Genomic DNA, 25,175 nt, shown 5'->3' with positions numbered 1-25,175 from the left:
AATGGGCTCAGACAATATCCCAGGATGCCTTCTAAATAGCATGAAACATGACCTATCAGGGCCTCTGGAATTACTATTTAACTGTAGCCTCCAAATAGGCTTCATACATCATGAATGGAGAAAGGCAACAGTCATCCCTCTGCACAAAGGTGGGCCATCTACAGACCCTGGAAACTACAGACCCATAAGTCTCACTAGTCTTATATGTAAATCCATGGAAAGAATTGTCATGGAGTTGATCAACAGAGATATAGTAAACCTCCAGACACTGGACCCAACTCAGTTTTGTTTCGTCAAGGGCAGATCATGCCTACTCAACCTGGTGGACTTCTTTGAGAAGGTCACCACAGCAATGGATGAGGGCAAAATCATTCACACTGCCAAACTTGACCTGGCTGAGGCATTTGACACAATACCCCACTCAGGCATTGTTGACAACTCAAGAGATTAGGCACAGACCCATATGTCACCCTGTGGATAGCCAACTGGCTTACAGACAGGACCCAGGAAGTTAGAATTGGGGAATCCACCTCTACAAAGAGGCCAGTCACAAGTGGTGTCCCTAATGGATCAGTCCTTGGACCACTCCTTTTTGGCATTTATTTCTCAGAAGTCAAGGCCAAGGTCATTGGTCTCTGGCTTACTAAATTTGTAGAAAATTGCAAGTTAGGAGCTATCACTGAATCTCACACTGACACAAATGATCTCCAGGAGGGGCTGACACAAACAACTAGTGTCAGAGTCATGGACTAAAATTAATGCCAAGAAATGCATAATCGTATCCTTTGGGAAGTCATCCACCCCTTAGAGATGACCCAGTAGTCAGGGACTTAGGGGCATGCATAGATAGTAATCTAGCCTTTGATCATCATGTGTCTACAGTAGCGAGGAAATCATTCTGTGTTCCACAACTTATAAGCAATGGTATAGCATCTAAGTCCAAGGAAGTCATTGTTCTACTGTATTTGGCATTCATCAGACCTATCATTGAGTACAATGCCCCTTTTGGTATGTACCTAACCAGGCATATCCAACAACTGGAAAATCCATGGTGTTTCCTTGCTAAAAGAATACAGGGCATAAGTAAAATGTCATATACAGACCACCTCATAGCCCTATCCCTCTGTTCTGTCTCTTACAGGCTTTTAAGGGAAGATCTATGCTTGGCATACAGGGCATTGTCAGACCCCACTCTGATGGACCTCCTGCATATCCACAAAACAAACAGTACCATAATTACCCATTATAAAGACTTAAACTTTGCCTGTGATATGAATAGGACCTGCTGGAGGGATAGGTATGTATCCCAGAGACTACCCCATCTTTGGAACAGGTTCCTCATCCATGTGAAGCAGAGTTCCTCCATAATCCAATTCAAGTGCAACTTTGACAATTGGATGGGAAACCAGAAAGTCATCCCTGGTTTGGCACCTATGTCTTTGATGCAAACAGGTAACCTGTAAATGGTTCATCTCCCAGGCCCATGCTTACACTTATCATAGGTTCATAGGTTCATAGGTAGGTACTAGACTATTGGCCCTAGGGCCTATACAAGCCTAGCCAAAAGGGTACCCTGGCTTTTGCCACCCAAAAAAATATTTTCCTGTGCCTCTGTCAAGCAGATCCACAGAGGTGATCCCTGGGGTGAATTTCCTATTTCCCATCCAATCATCAAGATTTTTCTTTAAGAGTGCTAATGAAGAGCTTTGTTTGATATAGATAGGTAGTTTGTTCCAGAGTATGGGAAGTCTCTGGCAGGACTCTATCCCTCCAGCATGTTCTGTTTATTGTGGTGACAAGGTCTAGGTCCCTAGAGCATGTAGCTCAGAGAGAGTGGGATTTCTTTAAGTGGAGCATGTCCAAGAACTCTGGATTTGACATAGCTTTGTATGTTAGGCAGAGATCGTCTCTGAGTAGGCGATATGCAACGGAGTAAAGCTGGAGTTTGTTTTTTGAGACGGTCTGCATATGGGATCTGCTTGAGGCTGGTAATCCTCTTTGTGAGGTATTTCTGTGGCCTTTCCAGTTGTTGTAGATGTCTTGTGAGGTACATACCAAAAGGGCGCTGTACTCTATAATGAGTCTAATGAGTGACGAGTAGAGGGGAACAATGACCTCTTTTTCCTGGATGAGAAACGTTTTGTGATGAGGTATGCCACATAGAAAGATTTCCTGACTACTGTGATGATGTGATTATCAAAGGAGAGACTACTGTCCACCTGTGTCGCAAGGTCTCTTATCACACTTTCGGTATTAAGTAGACTACCACCTATGTGGTAGCTCATGGGTACAGAGTTTTTACCAAAGGGGATGGCAATGCACTTTTTGGCATTGAGCTTGAAAGCATGGCTTTGACACCAGGCATCTGTCTCAGTGAGGCACATTTGTAGGATGTCCACATCGTTAGGAGTTTCAATTATGGCTCCTAGTTTGCAGTCATCTGTGAATTTCATTATCCAAAGACCTTCTGTGTTAGCCTGTACTTCAGAAAAGTAGATACCAAACAGGAGAGGACACAGAACTGAACCCTGTGATACTCCACTTGTCACTGGTCTGAAGTCGGATTTGGAGTCTGCTACTTTCTCAGTGTGGGTTATGTCAGTGAGCCAGTTGGCAACCCATGTTGTGACATAGGGATTTATACCTAGTTTAGTAAGTTTATCTATAATTCCAGAGTGGGTGATGGTGTCAAAAGCCTTGGAGAGATCTAGATAGGCTGTGTGAACCATCTTACCCTCATCTACGGCTTTGGTGACTGCTTCAAAGAAGTCTATCAGGTTTAGGAGAAATGATCTGTCTTTTACAAACCCAAACTGGGTGGGGTCTAGAGTTTGGAGATTACCAGTGTCTTTGTTTATAAGTTCCATGATTTTACATTCCTTGGCCTTGCAGACCAGGCTCATTAGGCTAATGGGGTTGTAGTTCCAGGGTCCATGGTGGCTCCCCCTTTGTGGAGTGGGATAACCATCGCTGTGCGCCATTCAGTAGGCATAAAGCCTGAGGTGAGGCTATGCTTGAACATGGTGCTTAGGTGGGGTGCCAGTTCATTCTGTAGTTCATGTAGAATGCAGCCCGGGATGTTGTCAAGTCCCATGGATGCTGTAGTCTTGGCTTTGGAGAGTGTGTTTTTTACCTGTCCAGCCATGATTACAGGAACTTTGCATTCTTCCGGTATAGAGATGGGCCCTTTTGGGGGTGAGAGGGTTTAAAATTAGCACTGAACCTTTCTGCCAGGATGTTGGCAATATCAGTTGGTTCTGTATATTTGGTACCACTGTGTTGTAACTCAGACCATATCTGAGTGTTGCCATTGAGATTATTGACATAGCTATAGAATGCTTTGTGGTTGTCTTTAGAATCAGTGGCAATTTTGTTTTCATAACTAACTTTGGAGGATTTTATGAGGGATCTCAGCTTCTTACTGAGGCTGACCAGGGAGTTCCTCCAGCCATGGGATTTTACTCTTTTTTGCAACAGTTTCTTTCTTCTTTTGTAGAGTTTGTTTATGGCAGGGTGTGACGATTGGGGAGAGATGGGCGAGGGCTGCCAGCGTAGTCAGATAGAATTTGATATATAATTCTGGCATTTGTAAATAAATGTAAAATACTGGCATGTTTTCTTGGGTGTAAAAGAATACTGTGAAATGTGGAACTGCAAAATATGTGACAACATTGCACTCTACTGACCCAGTGAAGCATGGTGTGACCCTTTCATGTTAGAATTCGGCTCCAGTGCATCTGGATGAAGGTTTCATGCCCATTGTTTCAAGGCTAAAGTTTATGAACAGAATTTACATGTGGAAGGTGCTTTATTGCTCTGGGTTCTGCTAGAGTGTATATGTGAAATGCCTTTTATTGTTGTAAGTTTCTGAGCAAGTGTTAGATTGCTAAATAATGCAGTTTGTTTGCCTGGGAAAACCTAAGTGTCAACATGATGTAATTTGGGAGGGACCCAGCAGACATGTTGTTAGTAATGTTTAAATACTATTTCTCACAAGAGACCTAAAGCATTTTGATCTTGGATATCTAACTCAGCACTCTGCCTTATGCTCACATGTAAGTTTTAGCACTGTGATTTCTTGTAGGAATAGTTAAAGCTATTAAAGATTAATTAGGTATTTTTCTTTGAAATCAGACCTGTCCCACTGTATTATTTTAAGTTTCTGTGAGATCGCTGAACTGTTAGATATCTCTGTGGTGTAGTCGTTTTCTCTTGTGTTTTAATTATTTATTATTAAATATTTTTTTTAAAACCTTCTACCTGTGGCTGGTTTATGTAGAGATAAATTATGCTTTAGAGTACATTATATATTTACAGAGTTTACTGTCTAAGCCCTTCCAATAAGCCTAGACTGAATAGTCACATTACCATTGGATAATAATATTGCTCAGTAATAATTGGACACCCTTTTAAGGGCTTTTTAGTAGCTGATATTATTAGCTAGGTAGTGGCAAGGATTACTACCGTATGGTCTGGGTAAAGGGACACAGCTGGAGAATCTGCGTCAGCCTTTCCCAGGAGTGTTTGTGAAGTTGGATAAATACTTAATTCAAAGTGTGTGCATGTGGTGTGTCAGCTACTTGGCAGGGACACGAAGCTCTGGTTGGACAGAGAGGGTACTGGAGGTTTTAGCATGCTCAGCTAGGCTGAGATATGGACCCTATAGCTGTGCCAGTGGGGAGTCTTATTGGGGATCTGGTGAGCAAGAGAGCAACCAGCCCCAGACTGACTCTGATTTCTGTGTGCACTTAAGGGAAATTGTACTTTACTTTGTGTATCAGTTATCCTTTCCCCTCTTCTAGAAGACGACCTCCCTTGTGTTATTGGTGAGGATTGAGGCTCCTTGATTGCTGGGCCAGGGCACGGTCGTGACACAGGGTATCAGAACTTGTCAGAGGTTTGGGATGCATGGTTAGGCTTAAAAAGGTCTTTGTGGTCGTTAGCCTAGTAAACACCTATAAACTTATGAACCTAATTGTGAGTATAAAAGAAAAAAAGAAAACAAAATTAAAATAAAAAAAAACCTGCGTGTGTGTGTGTGTGTGTGTGTGTGTGTGAAACAGAGAGTGAAGAGTGAGAGCGACTGAGTGATCCTGCAGCAGCAGCAGTAGTTAAGAGGTTTCCTTACCTGTCAACCATACCTCTCAACGTCTTGGCACAAGAAGTTTAGACAGAGCCGCAAGTAACAGGGGGAATAAAGGCCTAAAAATAGGTGCAGATTTTAAATATTACTCTTATAAACTTAGAAAGTTGCTGGAATAACAGGGTTTCCATTAGCACATATTTTTCTGAAGGATATGAAGTCTAAAACTCAAATGTTTGCCATTATTTAATGACTTCAGTGCCCAGTGATTTGCCAGAAAACTACAAACTTTATGAGGAAAGGGCCCAAACATTATGGCACAAAAATCTGCATATTCTGGAGATTTTTTTAACGTGTTCCATTTTGGATGGAAAATGCTTCCTCCAACACCATTAACATATACTACAGCAAGTTTGAAACATTAGGTGGAGGAGCTATTTTACATAAAAAAAATAGTAATAAAAAAAAATGAGTAACTGAAACACAACAAATTTACAAACAGTGTATTCTAAGTGCAACAATGCCCTCCAGAGTGTGTGTTATTGTGGAAATAATGCCCTTCCAGGGTGTAGAGGCTCTCAGCCTGCAGCGTCGGGCCTCAGAACACCCCTGCGTGGCCGTTATTTCCACAATGACACACATCCTGTTGGGCATTATTGCTTGTTTAGTTACCAGTCACAAAAGCTGTCTTCATGTAATATTTAAAAAGTCTTGTAAGTTTGTCAGTGCAGTGCTACACAATTCTTTACATCTGTAACTTCAAGTTTTACTTCATGACTATATTTTACACAGTCAGCATTACTGCTATTTGAACATTGCTAATACATTTACAGTTACCCATACAGATTATTTTATTTATTTATTTTACATTTGTTGACCGGGATAGTCCGACTGGAATCATGTCCATTTTCAGCAGAGGCCAGGGGAGAAAAGCTCCAAGACAGACAGTTACAGTTAAAAATAGTTATAAACAATGTCAACATTTTACAGATGTGATATATACAAAAGATGTAAAAGGAATTTCATAGGATAAAGATTCCCTTAGGTTAAACACTTAGATTATTATGTTCATATTCTTTACTGACATTTTCATTAAGTACTGTAACCTGGTAACACATAGTAGTATTTTCTCTCTGTCATGAACACATGAATGTCTGATTACATAAATGCTATTCCTATTTTTTATGCATTTCACATTATATAGGTTTCACATTAATGTTATCTCAAGTATATATTTGCAGGTAAAGATATCCGACTGTTGAAATACATGTACTTGTGCAACTTGTTTTACCCGTTCTGTATTTATATAGATATATATATATATATATATATATATATATATATATGTGTGTGTGTGTGTGTGTGTGTGTATGTATATATATATATATATATATATATATATATATATATATATATATATATATATATATATATATATATATATATATATATATATATATATATATATATATATATATATATATATATATATATATATATATGTACATATACATAGTTTACTATCAAATTCACAAAGACTGAACTGCAAAAAGCTGAATCCTCGAACCGGAACAATGGAAGCCATCCAGTCGACTGCTCAGAATATCGATTTGTTCAGATGGCAAGAATTGGCATTTGACAGTCATTGGACCGCTCACCATATGAAAAAAAAACCACTGTTGTCCCAGCATACATATTTTACACAGTTTTGCAGGGGGGTAAGCCACCCCCCCCACATCCTCTGCTAATTATATATTCTAACTCCAAGATCACACTACACTGAGGAAAAGGGTGATTTTCCTGATCCCCACTGTAGTGCGGTCCCATTGAAAACAGTAACACTTTATAACCGTGAACATAAACTGTGTCGAAGTTTCAGAGTCAACAGGATTTTCATTTGCAATGTTAAATAAAATTTAAAAAAATAAACTAAACTAATAAAAATAAAAGTAGCAGTCCAGTTCATAGTCCATTAACAAAGATTTTAATAAAACAGCAATAAAAAATATCAAAGATTAGCCCTTTCGTCTTGGAACCCAAGACTTCATCAGATAACTGAATTATACATCTACCCTCCTTTTTATACCCTCAAACATCTGTTAATTAGTTAATTAGTAAATTAACCCTTAAAATTGTACACACTGCTTTAAAAAAACTTTTTTGTATATGTTTCATTAGTTTCCTAACTGCAATTATACAAGTAATGCTTTTCCTTTTAACACTGGTTTTATAGTTAAGTATTCATTTTGTCCAGGAAAAACACTGGATTTCAATCTCAGTTGCCATTTTGACTCCTTATTTAAGACAGTGGTCTTCCAATCAAACCCCCTAGGATTCCTTTTAATAACTTCCAGTATACCAAACTTAAAATTTGCAAATTTCACACAACTAACAGAATGTTTGTATAATGCACTGGTGTCCTTCTCAGTTTTAATGTCATGGAGGTGTCCATACATTCTATCCTTTAATATCCTTTCAGTTTTACCAATGTAGAATGCTGAGCATCCTCCACACTTAGCCAAGAAGACCAGCATTTTGGTGTTACAATTACTGTCACAAAAATACACCTTACTTTTCATTTCATTGTCTAAAGTAATAAATGTAGCCTTATTAATGAAAGAACACTGCTTACACATACCAGAGGGCGTAGTTCCCTTTCCCATTCTATTTCCACTCAAGACGTTGTTTTCAAATAAATTCTTAAAGTTTTTCCCAATTTTAAAGGAAAATGTAGGTTCTTGTCCAACCACACTTAGTATGTCCTTGTCCACCTTGAAAATACTTAAGTTAGCCCTAATAATCTGGGTAATAGATCCTGTGTTGTCGTTAAATTCTAATACACATGCTTATTCATATGTTTCCTCTTTTCCCTTTTTATTATCTTGTTCCAACCCTTTCCCCAACAATAGAGTGTATTTTGTACCCCAACCATTGTACACTTCATCAACGATCTCAGTTACTTCTTTTTTGTAGTAATCCCTACAAAGGAACATTTCCTACAGTTGACCCAACTCCTTACTTAAGTCAGCTCTATCCGATGTCATTCTGGCAACAATGTTACCTATTCTGACCTTTACCCTCGAACATATAACATCGGTAAGGAAATTTCATAATTTTGATAGTAAGCCCATATACACACATATATATATATATATATATATATATATATATATATATATATATATATATATACTACATATACAGTATATATATATATATATATATATATATATATATATATATATATATATATATATATATATATATATGGGTCACCTTCAGATGCCAGAAATCGCATTTCACCGACACGGAATCCGACGGGTCGAAAACACCGACAACGCAGATGACCGACAAGGTGAGAACCCGACGGACTCGGTAAGTGTGCGATAGAGTGAGGGATTTAGTGTTAGGGAGCGGACAGGTAAGTGTGCGATAGTGAGGGACTGTGGGTTTAGGGGTGGGTTAAGTGAGTTAGGGTTAGGGTGCAGGTAGGGTGTGTGTGCGATAGTGAGGGACTGTAGGTTTAGGGGTGGGTAAGTGAGTTAGGGTTAGGGTGCAGGTAGGGTAAGTGTGAGGTAGTGTCGGACCTTAGGGTTAGGGTTTGGGTTAGGGATAGTGGATATGTTATGTAGTGTACTGTGTTGTTTACATGTAGTGTGTTGGTGTAATGGTATTCGGTGTTTTGCATTGTCGGTATTTTTTGTTGTCGGTATTTTGGTTTCGGTGATTTGTGTGTCGGCGGTTTGGCGTTTCGGGCATCTGAAGGTGATCCATATATATATATATATATATATATATATATATATATATATATATATATATATATACACATGTACATCTGTATAAGTTTACTATCAAAATGTTGAAATTAACAACAAATTCTAATAATTTTGTTGAATATCCTTGTTGAATTTAGTAATGTCGCATCAAAGTCAAAGTAAACTTTATTGTCATACAGGTCAACACAGATGAAAAAGTATGTATCACTGCACAAAATTTTGATACTCATGCTCATACCAAAAGAATGACCATTTACAGAAAGAAGATAGATTAAATTAATAAAAAATTAAATAGTAAAAATAAAAATCAAAATAAGATAATAAAAATAAACAAAGTAAAAAAAATGAAAGCTTTTTTTACAGCAGAAACTAAACAAATACAACAACAGGAACAGACTCAGTAGAAATATAAGGATATATAAAAAAACAATACTATAAATAAATAAAAGAGGCACACATACAAAACTTACCCACCACCAATATATGCCATAAACTTACAGTTTACAGTTTTCATACTGCAGATAAAGACGTATGACGTGAGCCATGCAAGAGTGATGTAAATAACAATAACATATTGTATATAAATGTTTTATTCATTTAGCAGGTTCGGCTATGAGTTTGTTGTTCAGCAGTCTGATAAGGTGTGGAAAGAAGCTGTTATACAATTTGGATGTCCTGCATCTAATGCTTCTGTAGCACTTCCTTGCTTGCAGGAGTTTGAACAGTCCATAAGCCAGAAGGTGTATATCTCTCAATCGTTTTTGGACTTTACCATAGCATCTGTTTGAATATATGTCCTGAAGGGATTGAAGGTTGGAGCTAATGGCTTTTGTGGCCTGTTTAATGATCTTATCCAGTGTCTTCCAATCAGCTTGAGAACAGTTTCCATACCAGAGAACGATGTTGTTTGTCAGTACGCTCTCAATTGTGGCTCTGTAGAAGGTATGTGGGACCTGTGGGGAAGGTTAGCTCTATGAAGTCTCCTAAGGAAGTGGACACATTGTTAGACTCTCTTTATAAGGTATGGGAACATGATGTCAAACCCTCAGGCTGTTGTAGTGAAGCTGCCATGAAAATTTTAAGTATAAAGCAGACGTTTTTACTGTTTTGTGTGGGGGGGGGCAAGGCCCCACACCCCCTGCATATTATATATTCCAACTCTGAGATCACACTACAGTGAGGAAAAGGGTAAATTTTCCAATTCCCACTGTACTGCGATTTTAAATCAGAACATTGATCTCATATTAGTGAATGTACACTACCATTCGCTAATGTGGATTTGAACATTTCCAGATGGGTATTACAGAAACTGGGAAACATTGATTTGACCATCCCAGTTTTGCTTAAGTGGTGGTCCACAATTTGATAGTAAAGCTATATACGTATATATCTATATCTATATATATATATCTCTATATATATATATATATATATATATATATATATATATATATATATATATATATATATCTACATACATACATACACTGTATATATATATATATATATATATATATATATATATATATATATATATATATATTCACAGCTACATATGGATTAGAAATTGAACTTACTGTAGAACTCTTGCCTTCTCCCCCTAACCTGGACAGTCCTCTCAGCCAGCTGGTCAACACTACATTTTGCAAGTCGTCATACTTGTGATGGCACTGCTGAATGGAGTGAGTTATCCTGACATTCACATGGCTCAATTTTGAATTTTACCAGTATATTCTTATATTGGCTAGTTTAGGACAAGCAGTGTGTGTCTGCAAACAGGTTGGCATTGCTGTGGACTGCTGGGACTTCATAAATGTCCACAACACATCCATGGCTTTTCAGATTTGTTCATGTAGTGTGTGAGACACGTTCACAATAATCAAAAATCCACTGTCTCTAACCCTTAAAACAATTTTGTTCTACCCTTGCAACACCTTACAACTTTCAGGCAACATTCACCCTAATCTTGGACCTAACTCTAACCCATCTACTCTCACTTCTGCCTCACAACCACCTCTGCAGCCACCAAACCATGCCACTAAGCATTTATCTTATATTTTATAAACATTCACAGCATTCTTAACAAGGTAAGTGAATTTCAAACATGGATAGCCCAATACTTCCCCAACATAATTACTCTTTCTGAAACCTGGCTCAAACCACATAATAGTGACAATGAATTCCTCCCTCCTGGATACAACATTCTACATCTTAACAGAACTCATAAAAAAGGAGAAGGCATTGCCTTAATTTACTCAGACCTTCTAACCCTATCCCCTCTACCTACCCCCCCTCCCCATTTCACCCAGCCAAACTCATTATCGCCAGTTGCAAACATAATGACCATAAAACTTTAACTATAGTCACCATTTACATACCCCCAGGAGAGAACACATCCTTATTAGAACAGATCCTCTACTGGATGTCTGACAATATACATAATGAAACCATAGTACTAGACAATGTCAATATCAGTTGGCTAGCCCTCACTTCTAACTCCCCAACTGCCAGCTTAAACCTACACGGCTGCACTCAGCTTATCTTTTCTACCACCTATCACCATAAACCCACCAACTCCAGATCTATCCTAGACTAGATTATTGCTTCCAGTCCAAACCTCTACCACCTTCCTGAATCACTACCAGACTCCATTAGCAACCACTCGCCAATACTGAGTGTTATACCCAGAGTAGTGATACTACTTTTTCTTCTTAAAAAAAGATATTTTTCTTTGAAAAATAATTATTGAAGTATAAGAGTTTAAAACTGAAATTTCATATTTACACGGATGCATAAAACACCAAATTGTACCACAAGGGTCACAGATTTATAAATTTCCATTTGGGTTAATATATGATGACGCAATTATTAATGATTTTATTGTTTTTTTATTTTTTGATGGGTGTGGTATTGAACTTTTGAATAAAGTTGTACATTATAAGAAAAAATATAGAGATATCCTGTGTCACGAAGTAGAGAATTTACATAGTAAAATTGTGTCTGATTTCATTTTTCATGACTACAAAAGGTTATATGAAAAAAATTTTAGATAAAGTTCACAGGAGCTGTAATGGGATATTTTTGAAAAAGAAAAGGAAGTTGGATAGGGATATTAGACAATATTCTGAAAAGACAGTGTATCCTACTTCAAGATTATTATCCTCTCCTCAGGGTAAGAACAATATTAAAAATTACAATAGAGTAGTTAAGCTTAATAGTGGAGATTATAATGAGGGTGGCTACAGTGATCATAAGGAGGGGGGAGCTGATAATTATAGAGAAGGGTGTTATGGTTATCAAGAACAGGATTTTCAGAATTCCAACCGCTTGGAGAGATCAGCGAGCAGGAATTATGAGAGAAGAAACTCCCATCCAAATTCTATGGGACAACACGCGAAGGGTCACTTGAACCATGCGAAAGGATGGAATCAGAATTAGGCTCTAATAACTGTCAAGCTGTCAATATATTTGAGGAATTTAATATTTATAATTATAAAAACAAAAGAATTACTAAGGAGCATTTTTTGTTATTTTTGAAAGGATTTAAATTTGTACCTAATAGAAAAGTGGATTTAGTAGATAGTCTGGTTGAGTTAAAATTACTTATGAGGAAGTAAAATTTTCTTATCATGTTTTCTGGTCAAGAGTGTATGCTGCACAAGAATTTGACCCATGTGGAATGTTCAATTAAGAGGAAGAGCACCTTTAACCCCCCTCCATCCCTTACTAAGTGCTTTTGAGGGAGCTGTAATGGAAGATATCTATAAGATTTATTCTGGTAAGCATAAGTTTTGCATGAACCTGTCCGGAGATGAGGTATCTTTCTTTAATCATCTTAGGATGAATATTTCAGTTCATATTAAGAAAACAGATAAAGGGTGAGGGGGTTGTTATTTTTAACGTGGAAGACTATTCGAACGCCATGCAAAAAATATTGTTTGATGAGAATACATATGCTCCATTATCCAAGAAGCAGATCAATATAGCTTACAGTAGGATCGATTCATATTTAGAGGAGTATGTTTTAAACCAGTGGATTTCATTAGATATATGTGAGTTTTTGGTTAATTTTAACCGGTTATCCCCTCCATTTTTGGAATTTCCAAGATACGTAAGGATGTTATCAATCCGCCATTTAGGCCCATTGTTTCTGTTAGTGGTTCTAAATCTCATTCCCTGGCCATTATGGTAGATAAATGGGTGAAACATGGTAGAATGCACACCCCATTTAATTAAGGACTCTTGGGAATTCCTTAGACATCTTAAAAAAGATATTTTGACTAAAGTTCTTCTATTTGTGACTGTGGATATTAAGGATCTATTTTCAGCTATACACAAAGATGTTCATTTGGAATTTTTTGAAAGTATTTTATTTTCCAGTTCCTCTCTTACACTTGACCAAATAACACTAGTTCTTGAAATAATGACATTAATCTTAGAAAATAATTTCGTATTTTTTGATGGAGAGTACTTTCAGCAAATTAAAGGTGTATTCATGGGTAATGCGTGGGCCCTCAGTGTATGCAGATGTTGTACTTTTGGGTTGGGAATACAAAAATGTTTTTAATAGCATATAAGAAAAAAAATCTGCATTTATATTTACAATTTCTGGATGACATCTTTATTTTGTTGAAAGATACCAGACGAGAGGTTGACTTTAAATTCACCTATATGTGTAATCGAGAAAAGATTAGTTATTTAGATACACGCATTTCCCATTCTCAACATGGTTTTAAGTCTAATATTTACTGCAAGAGTACTTTTTGTAATTCATACCTACATTATTCTAGCAACCACCCATTAATGAAAAAAAGGAGTTTGGTTAAGGAGCAAGCTATTCGGATAGCCAGGATGACCTTTCATCATGAGGATGTTAGCGATGAACTGTTAACACTTGGAAATATATTTTACACTAGAGGTTACCCTAAGATTTTAGTGGTTAATATTAGTGAAGAAGTCTGTAAAGAATGGGGTGGTAGGGATAAGCCCCTCTTAGGTGTTGGTTTAGAATACAACAGTGTTTCTGAGACACCAGCTGACGAGTAAGCTTGTGTTATACTGTACAATCAATATTCCAAAGAAATAAAGGAAGCTAGTAGAAAAAATAGAATATTTTTAAGGCAAATCCTGACATTTATAATATGGTGGGAGCTGAACCATTGTTTATTACTAAAACTGTGGCAAATTTTAAGAGATTATTTGAAATTAAACTGAATAATTTTAAGGGAGATAAGGGTACGGTAGCTTGTGGTAGTTGCAGACAATGTTAATATATTAACAAGGAAACTGAGATTATATTAGACAACCCAATGAAAACAAAAATAGTTTTTTTGAAAGGTAATTGTAACACCAGTAGAATAGTTTATTTGGTTAAATGTGAACATTTTACAAGTTATTATATAGGTAAAACGTGATGATTAATGATCAGCAGTATGGTATCATGCCAGGAAAGAGCACTACAGATGCAATGTTTGCTCTGAGAGTGTTGATGGAGAAGTACAGAGAAGGTCAGCAGGAGTTGCATTGTGTTTTTGTAGACTTAGAGAAAGCATATCACAGGGTGCCTAGAGAGGAGTTGTGGTATTGTATGAGGAAGTCGGGAGTGTCAGGGAAGTATCTAAGAGTGGTATAGGATATGTATGAGGGCAGTGTGACAGCGGTGAGGTCTGCGGTGGGAGTGACGGATGCATTTAAGGTGAAGGTGGGATTACATCAAGGATCAGCTCTGAGCCCTTTCTTATTTGCAATGGTGATGGACAGGTTGACAGACAATATCAGACAGGAGTCCCCGTGGACTTTGCTGTTTGCAGATGCCATTGTGATCTGTAGTGAGAGTAGGGAACATGTAGAGAAGACCCTGGAGAAATGGAGATATGCTCTAGAGAGAAGAGGAATGAAGGTCAGCAGGACTAAGACAGAATATATGTGTGTGAATGAGAGGGAGGATAGAGCAATGGTGAGGATGCAAGGCGTAGAGGTGGCGAAGGTGGATGAGTTTAAATACTTGGGATCAATAGTTCAGAGTAATGGTGAGTGTAGAAGAGAGGTGAAGAAGAGAGTACAGGCAGGATGGAGTGGGAGGAGAAGAGTGTCAGGAGTGATTTGTGACAGACGAGTACCAGTAAGAGTGAAAGGGAAGGTCTACAAGTGGGTAGTGAGACCAGCTATGTTATATGGGTTGGAGACAGTGGAATTGACAAAAAGGCAGGAGTTAGAGCTGGATGCGGCAGAGTTAAAGATGTTAAGATTTGCACTGTGTGTGACGACGGTGGACAGGATTAGGAATAAGTATATTAGAGGGTCAGCCCAGGTTGGAAGGTTTGGAGACAAAGCCAGAGAGGCAAGATTACGTTGGTTTGGACATGTGCTGAGGAGGGATGCTGAGTATATTGGGAAAAAGAGGCTAAGGATGAAGCTACCAGGTAACAGGAAAAGAGGAAGGCCTAAGATAAAGTTTACGGATGTGGTGATTGAGGACATGCAGGTGGTTGGTGTGACAGAGCAAGATGCAGAGGACAGGAAGAAATGGAAACAGATGATCCGCTGTGGCGACCCTTAACGGGAACAGCCGAAAGAAGATAATGATATAGGTAAAACGGAACATCCATTAAAAACAAAAATCTATGAGCATGTATACAACATTAATAATAGGAAGGAAAAGAATGCACTCTACAAACATTCTATAATATGTAGGAACTTTACAAAATTCACATTTGGGATCATCGATCAGATTCATGTGGACCCTCGAGGGGGTGACTGGAAGAATGCATTAAATAATAAAAAAATTTTTTGCCAAATTAGGGTGGGTGCAATGTTTCTTCCTGATTTGAATGATTCTATATCCATTCTGCCAGAACTAAGAACAAGGGCTAGTAAGCTGTCTGCACTAATGTTTGAAGGGTGTTATATTAATGTATTTTACAGCTTTCAAAATAAATACAAAAATGTTTTTCCTTAGTAACTAACTAACATTTAATAGTTGAAGAGGTTAGGTATTTATAATCTATGGAAGGCACAGAGTTGATGCATTTAATGTATTTTATATGTGCAACATGTTTTTTAACATTGGGTTTAATTATTTAACAATGTTTTATTGTTTAATTATGTGATTGGTTACGTAAATTAATTAATGTGCATGTCAGTATGTATTTAAGAAATGTTAGGCATTAGTACTGTGTATACTGATGAAGTCTCCAGTGTAGTCAGGACAAAAGCGCTCAGCAGTTTACTTGGATTTTATTTTGTTTTATTAAAGGAGTGGTTAAAACCATTGTAACCCTCATTGTTCTTTTTAAGTGCATTATTTTTATTTTTGGTTATTTGTTTGATTTAATGCACTACACCTGTTGGCATGTTAGTAACTCTACAGAAAGTGACCCTGCATCTCTAAGTCAAACACAGACTGACATTCCACTCACACTTGTGCACCAAGAACAAACCTGTATGTCTACACTAGTGTCTCCATATGCAGAAGAAATGTTTGACAATGAAGGCAGGCAGTCTGAGGCCACATCTCCCACAGTGACAGCATTACAAAGAGGTGCCAGGTGCAGAAAATATTTTTAACTACCTCAGGAAACATATAAAGCACTGGCTGCACAAGAAGAAATGTGCTGTGACATAGCTAGGGCTAAAATCAATCAGAATCATCTAGAAATGGTTAACGTCCTACAGGGTATGCATGAAGATTTCAAATACTATGAACTGGCACAGATCAGGGATAATGCCTTGGTATCAATGACGCATAGCACTGTGGCACAGCAGGCATCAGTTGCAGCCTCCATTCACAAACTGGTTCAAACATACCTGGGGAAGGTGATGGAGGACTGTCTGGACAAATGGGGGGATATCACATGATACTAACACTGTCTCTTAAGACAATAATGTCATCACTTACAGTGAGCAATTACAACACATTTCTCACAGGGAATGTCAACCTCCAGGTTCCAGGTCAAGGTCTCAGTCATACAGTACTGTCAGGCCACTTACAGGATTACCTTCCTCCTCTTGATCAGACCATCACATTAATTGTTGGCATCAGTTGCAGCCTCCATTCACAAACTGGTTCAAACATACCTGGGAAAGGTGATGGAGGACTGTCTGGACAAATGGGGGGATATCACATGATACTAACACTGTCTCTTAAGACAATAATGTCATCACTTACAGTGAGCAATTACAACACATTTCTCACAGGGAATGTCAATGGTCATCTAAAGCTAGGAAAACCTCCAGGTTCCAGGTCAAGGTCTCAGTCATACAGTACTGTCAGGCCACTTACAGGATTACCTTCCTCCTCTTGATCAGACCATCACATTAATTGACCTTGCACTTCTTATGGTAGCCTATCCTCCAGATCAGTTGCACCATTACCTGGCCAATCAACAGGAGATGTGTATGGCTTATTTGATCTGGAGCTACTGTGACATACATTTATTGATAAATATGTCTGTGTACTGAAATAAGGTTTAGTAGAGGGTCAGGTGGTCATATATGTACAGTTATTCCCTTTCTAGCTATTACTTTCACCACAGTCTGAAATTGTAATCTTTTAAATTTCCATTTAAATGCAATTGTATTGTGGGGAGGAGGGAAGTTTAGGTACATCTGTTTAGTACATGAATTAGCATTGGTACATGCATTACCGTTCCATATGCTTACAATTACATAAGATATCACAATAGCAATGAGCCCACATTTACAGAACTGACACATTGAAATAATCATCCTGCCATATACATATATATATATATATATATATATATATATATATATATATATATATATATATATATATATAACTGCTGGCAGTGCACCTTCATCACTGCACAAATGAAGAAATTTTCTGAGCTCATAATTATTTTTAATGACAGTAAGAAAGAAATCTGATGTGCAGTGCAACTTAATTGTTTACACAGAAATTGCAAATGAAAGTTACATTTTCACTGATGACAGTACCTCTTTCTATTGCACAGTAAATAAATAAACAAAGCAATTATTAAATACATGTGCAACCGTTGACTTATTTATTATAGGTTCATATGTGTCTACTAGGCTAACAACCACAAGGACCTTTTTAAGCCTAGCAATGCATCCCAAATCTCTGACAAGTTCTAATACCCTTGATAAGTGTAAGAAAGTGCTTGGGAGATGAAACATTTACAAGAGTAGGCCTGGGAGATAAACCATTTACAGGTCGCCTGTATCCATTAGAGACAGAGTTACCAAATCAGGATTGAATTTCCTGTTCCCACTCCAGTTGTGCAAGTTGCACTTGAAGTGGGTTAGGGAGGAACTCTGCTTCACATGGATGAGGAGCCTGTTCCAGACACGGAGTAGTCTGTGAGACACAGACCTGTCTCTCCAGTATGTTCTATTTATGTCACAGGCAAGGTTTTAGTCTTTAGAACAGGTAATGCTGGTGCTGTTTGTTTTGTGGATATGCAGGAGGTCCATCAGAGTGGGGTCTGACAATGCCCTGTATGTCAGGCATAGATCTCCCCTCAAAAGTCTGTAGGAGACAGAATTCAAGGATAGGGCTTTGAGGTGGCCTGATAGTACATTTTACTTATGCTTTGTATTCCTTTAGTGAGGAACCTCTGTGGATGTCCCAGTTGTTGGATAAGTCTGGTTAGATACATACCAAAGGGGGGATTGCACTTAATGATAGGTCTGATGAATGTCAAATATAGTGGAACAATGACTTCCTTGGACCTAGAAGCCATACTTTTGTTTATAAGCTGTGCAACACTGAATGATTTTCTCACTACTGTAGACATGTGATGGTCAAAGACTTGATTACTGTCTATGTGTGTCCCTAATCCCTTGACTTCTGGGTCAACTCTATGGGATATGTTGTTAATATGATAGTTGCCAGGGGTGGATGACTTCCCGAAGGATACTGTTATGCATTTTTTCGCATTTAGTTTTATTCCATGTCTCTGACACCAGTTGTTTGTGTCAGTTCTTCCTGGAGAACATTTGTGTCAGTGTGAGATTCAATGATAGGTCCTAATTTGCAATCATCTTCAAATTTAGTCAGCCAGAGACCATTGACATTGGCCTTGACTGCAGAGAAATAAATGCTAAAATGGAGCAGTCCAAGGACCGATACTTGATGGACTCCATTTGTGACTGGCTTCTTAGTAGAAGTGGACTCCCCAGTTCTAACTTCCTGGGTCCTGTCTGTGAGCCAGTTGGCTATCCACCGGATGACAGATGAGTTTGTATCTAACCTCTTGAGTTTGTCAACAATGCCCAAGTAGGAATTTCTTAGACATGTTAAAAAAGATATTTTGGCTAAAGTTCTTCTATTTGTGATTGTGGATGTTAAGGATCTATTTTCAGCCAGGTCAAGGTAGGCAGTGTGAACCATTTTGCACTAATCTATTGCTTTGGTGACCTTTTCAAAGAAGTCCTCCAGGTTGAGTCTGCCCTTGATGAAACCAAACTGAGTTGGGTCCAGTGTCTAGAGGTTTACTATATTATTATTGATCATTTCTATCATAATTGTTTCCATGACTTTACATATAAGACTAGTGAGACTTACGTTTCTGTAGTTTCCAGGTTCTGTAGATGACCCACCTTTGTGCAGAGGGATGACTGTTGCCGTTCTCTATTCATGCAGCATGAAACTTGTTTGGAGGCTACGGTTAAATAGCAATTCCTGATGGCCTGATAGGTTATGTGTCATGCTATTTTGAAGGCATCATGAGATATTGGCTGGGTCCATTGATGCAGTGTTCTTGGCCTTAGAGAGAGCATTAAGGACCTGTTCTCTAGTAATAGCAGGGGGAGTTATATATGATGGTATTACCTGAGAGAAGGTTGAGGGGGAGAGAGGAGTAACACTAGAGATGAATTTATTGGCCAGTAGGTTTGCTATATCTTCTGACTCAGTATAGGTGACTCCATTCACAATGGACTCTGCACAGAATTGTCTATTGCCTTTGAGGTTGTGGACATAGCTGAAGAATGCCTTATGGTTCTCCTTGCCCTGGGAGGGCATATTTACCTCAAAATTGGCTTTAGTAGACTTTATTTGTCCTCTGAGTTGTTTGTTTAGTTTGATGAGAGTGCTTTTATCCTGCTGGGTGCTGCACCTCCTAATTTTTGCCATAATTGTCTTCCTCCTGTTATACAGCCTATTGATTTTGTTTTTTCCACCAGGGAGGCTTGTTTTTTGAATTAGTTCTGTACTTCTTCCTGGTGGGTGCAGCTGCCTCTAAGCAGCTATTAACATGCTTATACAGGGTTTCAACAGTTCTGCATAGGCAGCAATGTTCTCAGGGTTTATGGGGGCTTAAAATGTTGCCAGGTTATCACTTAATAGCAGGGTTTGCTTCCTTTCAACATCACTGCACAGGAATCAGTGAGAACTCATGCAAAGAGCTATTAAAAATTATTTTAAGATGAGAGAGTGTCAGATGAATAGTGACAGTAGACCATGCACCACACAGCATAGCCCACAGGTATCACTGCATGCATCAGTTATGCTCTGTGTGTTTATTTAAGGAAAGGGAAACACTAGCCTAAATGTCTTGGTCCATAGTTCTAGACTAGACACCACTTCTTAACCTGTGTAGCCACATGTCATGTATGAGCCTGATACGTGGGGTCTCTTTCTACTGCTGTCAGCTGCTTGACATTAGTCTTAGTGGGACTAGAATTGGGACCTGCAGTGACAGCATATGTCACTTCACCACCAGAATGGCACATAATCAATTTATGCAAAATACAACAGGCAGTGAAAATCCTACACACAGTAGCTAGGTCATATTTAAGGGGACCCACAGACTCATCCAGACACCTGAAACAGTCCTTCAGGAGGCCAAAAGCCATCTCAATCACGATACGGGTCTGAGACAGAGATGAGTTACATTTCTCCTCCGCTGCTCCAGATGGATTTCTCACTGGAGTCATAAGACATGGTTTAAGTGGATATTCAGCATCCCTTTATGAAAAAAAATAGAGAGGGAGAGACAGAGAAAAAGGTGAGGGGAGATGAAATAAGAAATTGTAGAGTAATATATAGCTATTATACTTAACATGAATAACTACTTACTTTAAAAACAAAACATTCTCAACTTACCAGCAAGGTGACCACTGGACATTCTACCATGCAGTAAGAGGTAGTAAAGTCAACTGGTGTGCAGGTATGGGAATCATGTGCACTGCCAGGATACTGGGCAGAGATGTTGATGATCCATCCCCATGCATAACACAATACTTGGCAAATGATAGATTGGAAGCACTTCTTATTGTGGTATTCTCACCCTGTGAGCCAGGAGGGGCCCTAATTGCAACATGGGTGTAATATATCTCACCGAATACCTCAGTGAAATGTGCCACCCCATAAAAGGTACACATAGTCCAAGCCTGAGCCTGAAGTGACACAGGGAAATAGATGTATTGGTCCACATGTGCCAAAGTACATCCAGGAACTCCTTTACTATCCTTGAGGCAGAATCCTGTGATATCCCGGAGGTATCCCCAGACTGTCACTGGAAAGTCCCTGTAGCAAGTATAATGAGGGCTATATATACATTAGTGACCACAGAAATAGGAAGTCCATGCATTCCTCCAGTGTTCCTATGGGGGTCGAACATGTGCACTAAGACCCTTATAATGTCCCTGTACCTCTAAACCTATCAAGGATATGTTGATTATCAAAGTTATAATGACTAATCATTTGCTTATGTATCTGCCTTGTTGATGGTTGAGCACTGCTGGCCAGAGGCGGTTTTGGCCAAGACGAGACAAGCAACTCTGACCTAGAAATAGCAAAGCTCACCACAAGAGATAGCATTTTCACCAATGCAACTCTGATACATTTGGCAAAACTTCCCTTTTTATACCACATCTGCGACCAGTGAGGAATAGTGGGAAAAATTGACTATAAACTGCAAATGGCATAAAATAAACATTTATATCACTTCTAATTACCATCTCATTATCTGTTCATTTGCATAACTACATTCAAGGACACCGCAGATTGGTGTAAATGGCCTCTATGAATCACAGCAAAGTTGCACCTGTCAACGCTTGTCCCCAAATTCCCAAACACATTTGCATTAAGGATTATGAATACTGCCCATAGTATACTGCTGGATGGGATATGATGGAAAGTGAGGGACAGTAAGACATACTCTGATAGGGTACAAAATGGGATGGAGTGCAACATTATAGTGCTGTATGCCAGAGTATGGAAGGGGAATGGCATAGGATGAGATCTTGAGTACTTTAAAATTGGAACTGAATGATAACATAAGGTAGGTATAATGTAAGGAAAGATACACAGTCCTAATGAAACTGATTGTTAGCACACTGCCTCTCTTTTGTTTTAATCTATCCTCATTCATGTCTGGGTTTGATGCCCCCAGTGTCTATTATCTTGACGTTTTCCTACCCCTCCTCAATCTGTATTCATTGGCTTGCGTCAGACAAAACTTGCAAAGCAGCAAACCATCTGCACTTCCATCTGATGTCAGCCTTGATTGATACATATTAATCTAAGATAATGAAGTGCATGTTCTGGCTACTTGCATTAATTTTGAAGTGTACAAACTGCATATGCTTATGCTTATGTGTAAGACTACTTTAGCAAACATCTTGAAGATTTGGCAGGGCTACTATCCATGAGCTTCAGTGATCATTTACAAAACAGGAATATGGGTTCAGGATTAACTCTAGGACACTGAAAGACATCACATAGTGAAGACTGAGAATTGAAACCACTGAGGTCCTCATAGGGGGCTGAACCTTCATATCCTGTTAGAGTGAATATGAGCATGGGACTCAGCATATAGTTTGCAGAGTGGGTAGAAATGCATGGATTCATGCAACAATAAAGTAGCTGACATTCCAGATTTTGTATTATAGGGTATATATTAATTTAGTTGATCACAGCCATCATATTTGTAATCATACTTCTGTTTCAAACAGGCAAAAAAAATAGATGTTATAATGATGCTATAAAAAAATGAAGTTTCAGAGAGCACTTGAGTTGAAATAAAAGCAGGGAGCTTTATTTATTTTACTCCATTTGCAATTTATAGTCAGTCTAGATATTAATTAGTTGAATAAAATCCAATAAAAAATGTTTATCAGTAATGACAATAGAATTTCTAACTGTCAAGATGTCCTAAATGTTTGATCATCTCTTACAGTACATGTTAAGCACATTAGGAATATACAGAAAAAAATCAGTTAGCTTGCCTGGTTAAATATAATATCTAATTTTTCTCTTTTCTGTTTATTATTGCTATACTGAAGACAAGGTGTTATTGTACCCCTAACAACTGTCACATATTTCTTCAAAGGCTGCACATAAGCCTACACATTTTATGTTAGAATAACAGAAAAATAGGAAAGAATTATGAATGAGTGGTTTTGATAATAAAATTGAACTAAAAGGGAATTTAGGCTGCAATCCATTTTTACAGACTTTAAACTAGGCAGTGAATATTGTTGCTAATAATAATAACTGTGAATTCACATGAAATAATTTAATCTCTTTTTGATTTAACCAAATATTGTAGTGTGTCATTGGGCAACCTAAATACAATCAGCAACGATTAGGAAAGTCAAGAAAGTAAAATTATCAAAGTGTTTTCCTCTTTCTGGGGATAAGAAATGCACCAAAGCTTATCAGACCTGGGAATGACTAATCAATGATCTTTTGCAGATAGTATTTAGTTGACCCTGTTGATGTCCTGAGTGTTGAAAAACAAATTACTAAGAAGGAAAAGAGAAAAGCAATTATCTTGTAGAAAAAGTTTCTAAAAACATTAATGACCCCATAACCAGCCTTGCATGTTTTATAATATAAGGCATCATCAAACCAGCATGAAGATTTGATGAAGTAATTCATAGACTGTTTCATGTTTAAGAAGATGTGCATGGAGCCAAACGGTGTCTCTGTTCAGTCCCAAAAGTAGATCTATGCACGTGCCTCATTGTGTTTTAGTATCATCAATGAACCACAGTTGTGTCATAACTCAGGATCAGACTAGAGCTCCGTAGAAGGTAGTAGTCATCTGCTTTATATAGGCACATATAGTGAGATGATGATAGATAAACCCAAAACAACTGTTGTAATAAAGATAGCATTGCAGTGGGCAATGACCATATGTCTAATATCAGCACGTTAAGAAATATTTGTTATGCAGTTTATAAAATGTAATTAATAATACAATCATTATTTTAAAAATGCTGTGTTAGTTAGCAAGCTATTTTGTGCATGGTACAGGTCTGTTACCTGCACAATATTTCTGAGAGAGTTTGGGTTTTCAGAGAACAGCATTATGTATTTTGAAAACTGTGAATGGTATATGCATGCACCTGTAGGGCACTAATGGATTGTATTGCACTTGAGACATTTTACTGACAGAGATGTATGCCTCCAGTACAGACTTATCAGTAAGCTATAAAGTACACTTCCTACACAAGCTGATCTACAGCGCATTGATTATACAAAATCCTCAGAAAGCAATCAGTTATTATGACTGAATTGTTGATAACATTTTAGAGATGCATTTGTGCTATGAATAGGAACAAGGAATGCAGGCTGACTTAATATGTAATATGTTTAAGTTTGCATTCTCGCTCCTGTTATACTTTTGTCCTCAAAGCATACTATATGCCACTTATACAGTAAATGTTTTAAATCTTATTTAGTAATGCTTTACATAAAATAGCAGAAAGTCAGTCTGTTTTGAATTTTTGAAATGATTGATTCTTCCAATAAAATTCTACTTTTCTTTTCTTATTTGTCTTCATGTAATCAGGGAGAAATCTGTCTCTCTGACTGCACTATAGGTGAGAACCAAAGCATGATGTCAGGCCAGTAAAGGATTCTTTACAAAAATCAATGAAATATTGACTAAGTGAGAAATCTCAATGGCACTTACTAATTTGCTTAATATGTGTGAGAGAAGAATATTGACTGCTTCATTCTTACAGACTGAAATGGAGAAACAGTAAATTCTCATTCCAGTTCTCCACTGTTTTTTTATAATAGTTTCTTTATTGTTGGAATACTTCTTTTAAATAACATCACTTGCCATGTCACTAAAACTGAAAAGATTCTATGAAAATTAAACATAGTTAACATCATTATTGATATCTAAGGGGTTGTTCTTGTTTTATTGTCTTTTGTCTGAGAAGTAGTTGTACAGGGAACCCAGATGTCAGTGGATCCTATTTATAATGTGAAATGAGAGGTTCAGTAAATGTGTTTCACGTGTATGTTATTGTAATACTACAGAATTCATCTGGTTCACAAACCCTACCCCCTTACCACATCATTTTTG

The sequence above is a fragment of the Protopterus annectens genome, chromosome 1.part0, assembly GCF_019279795.1.
Source record: "Protopterus annectens isolate FY-2018-M chromosome 1.part0, PAN1.0, whole genome shotgun sequence".
NCBI lineage: Eukaryota > Metazoa > Chordata > Ceratodontiformes > Protopteridae > Protopterus > Protopterus annectens.
The sequence above is the reverse complement of the archived record's forward strand: the minus strand, read 5'-3'. Positions refer to the sequence as shown.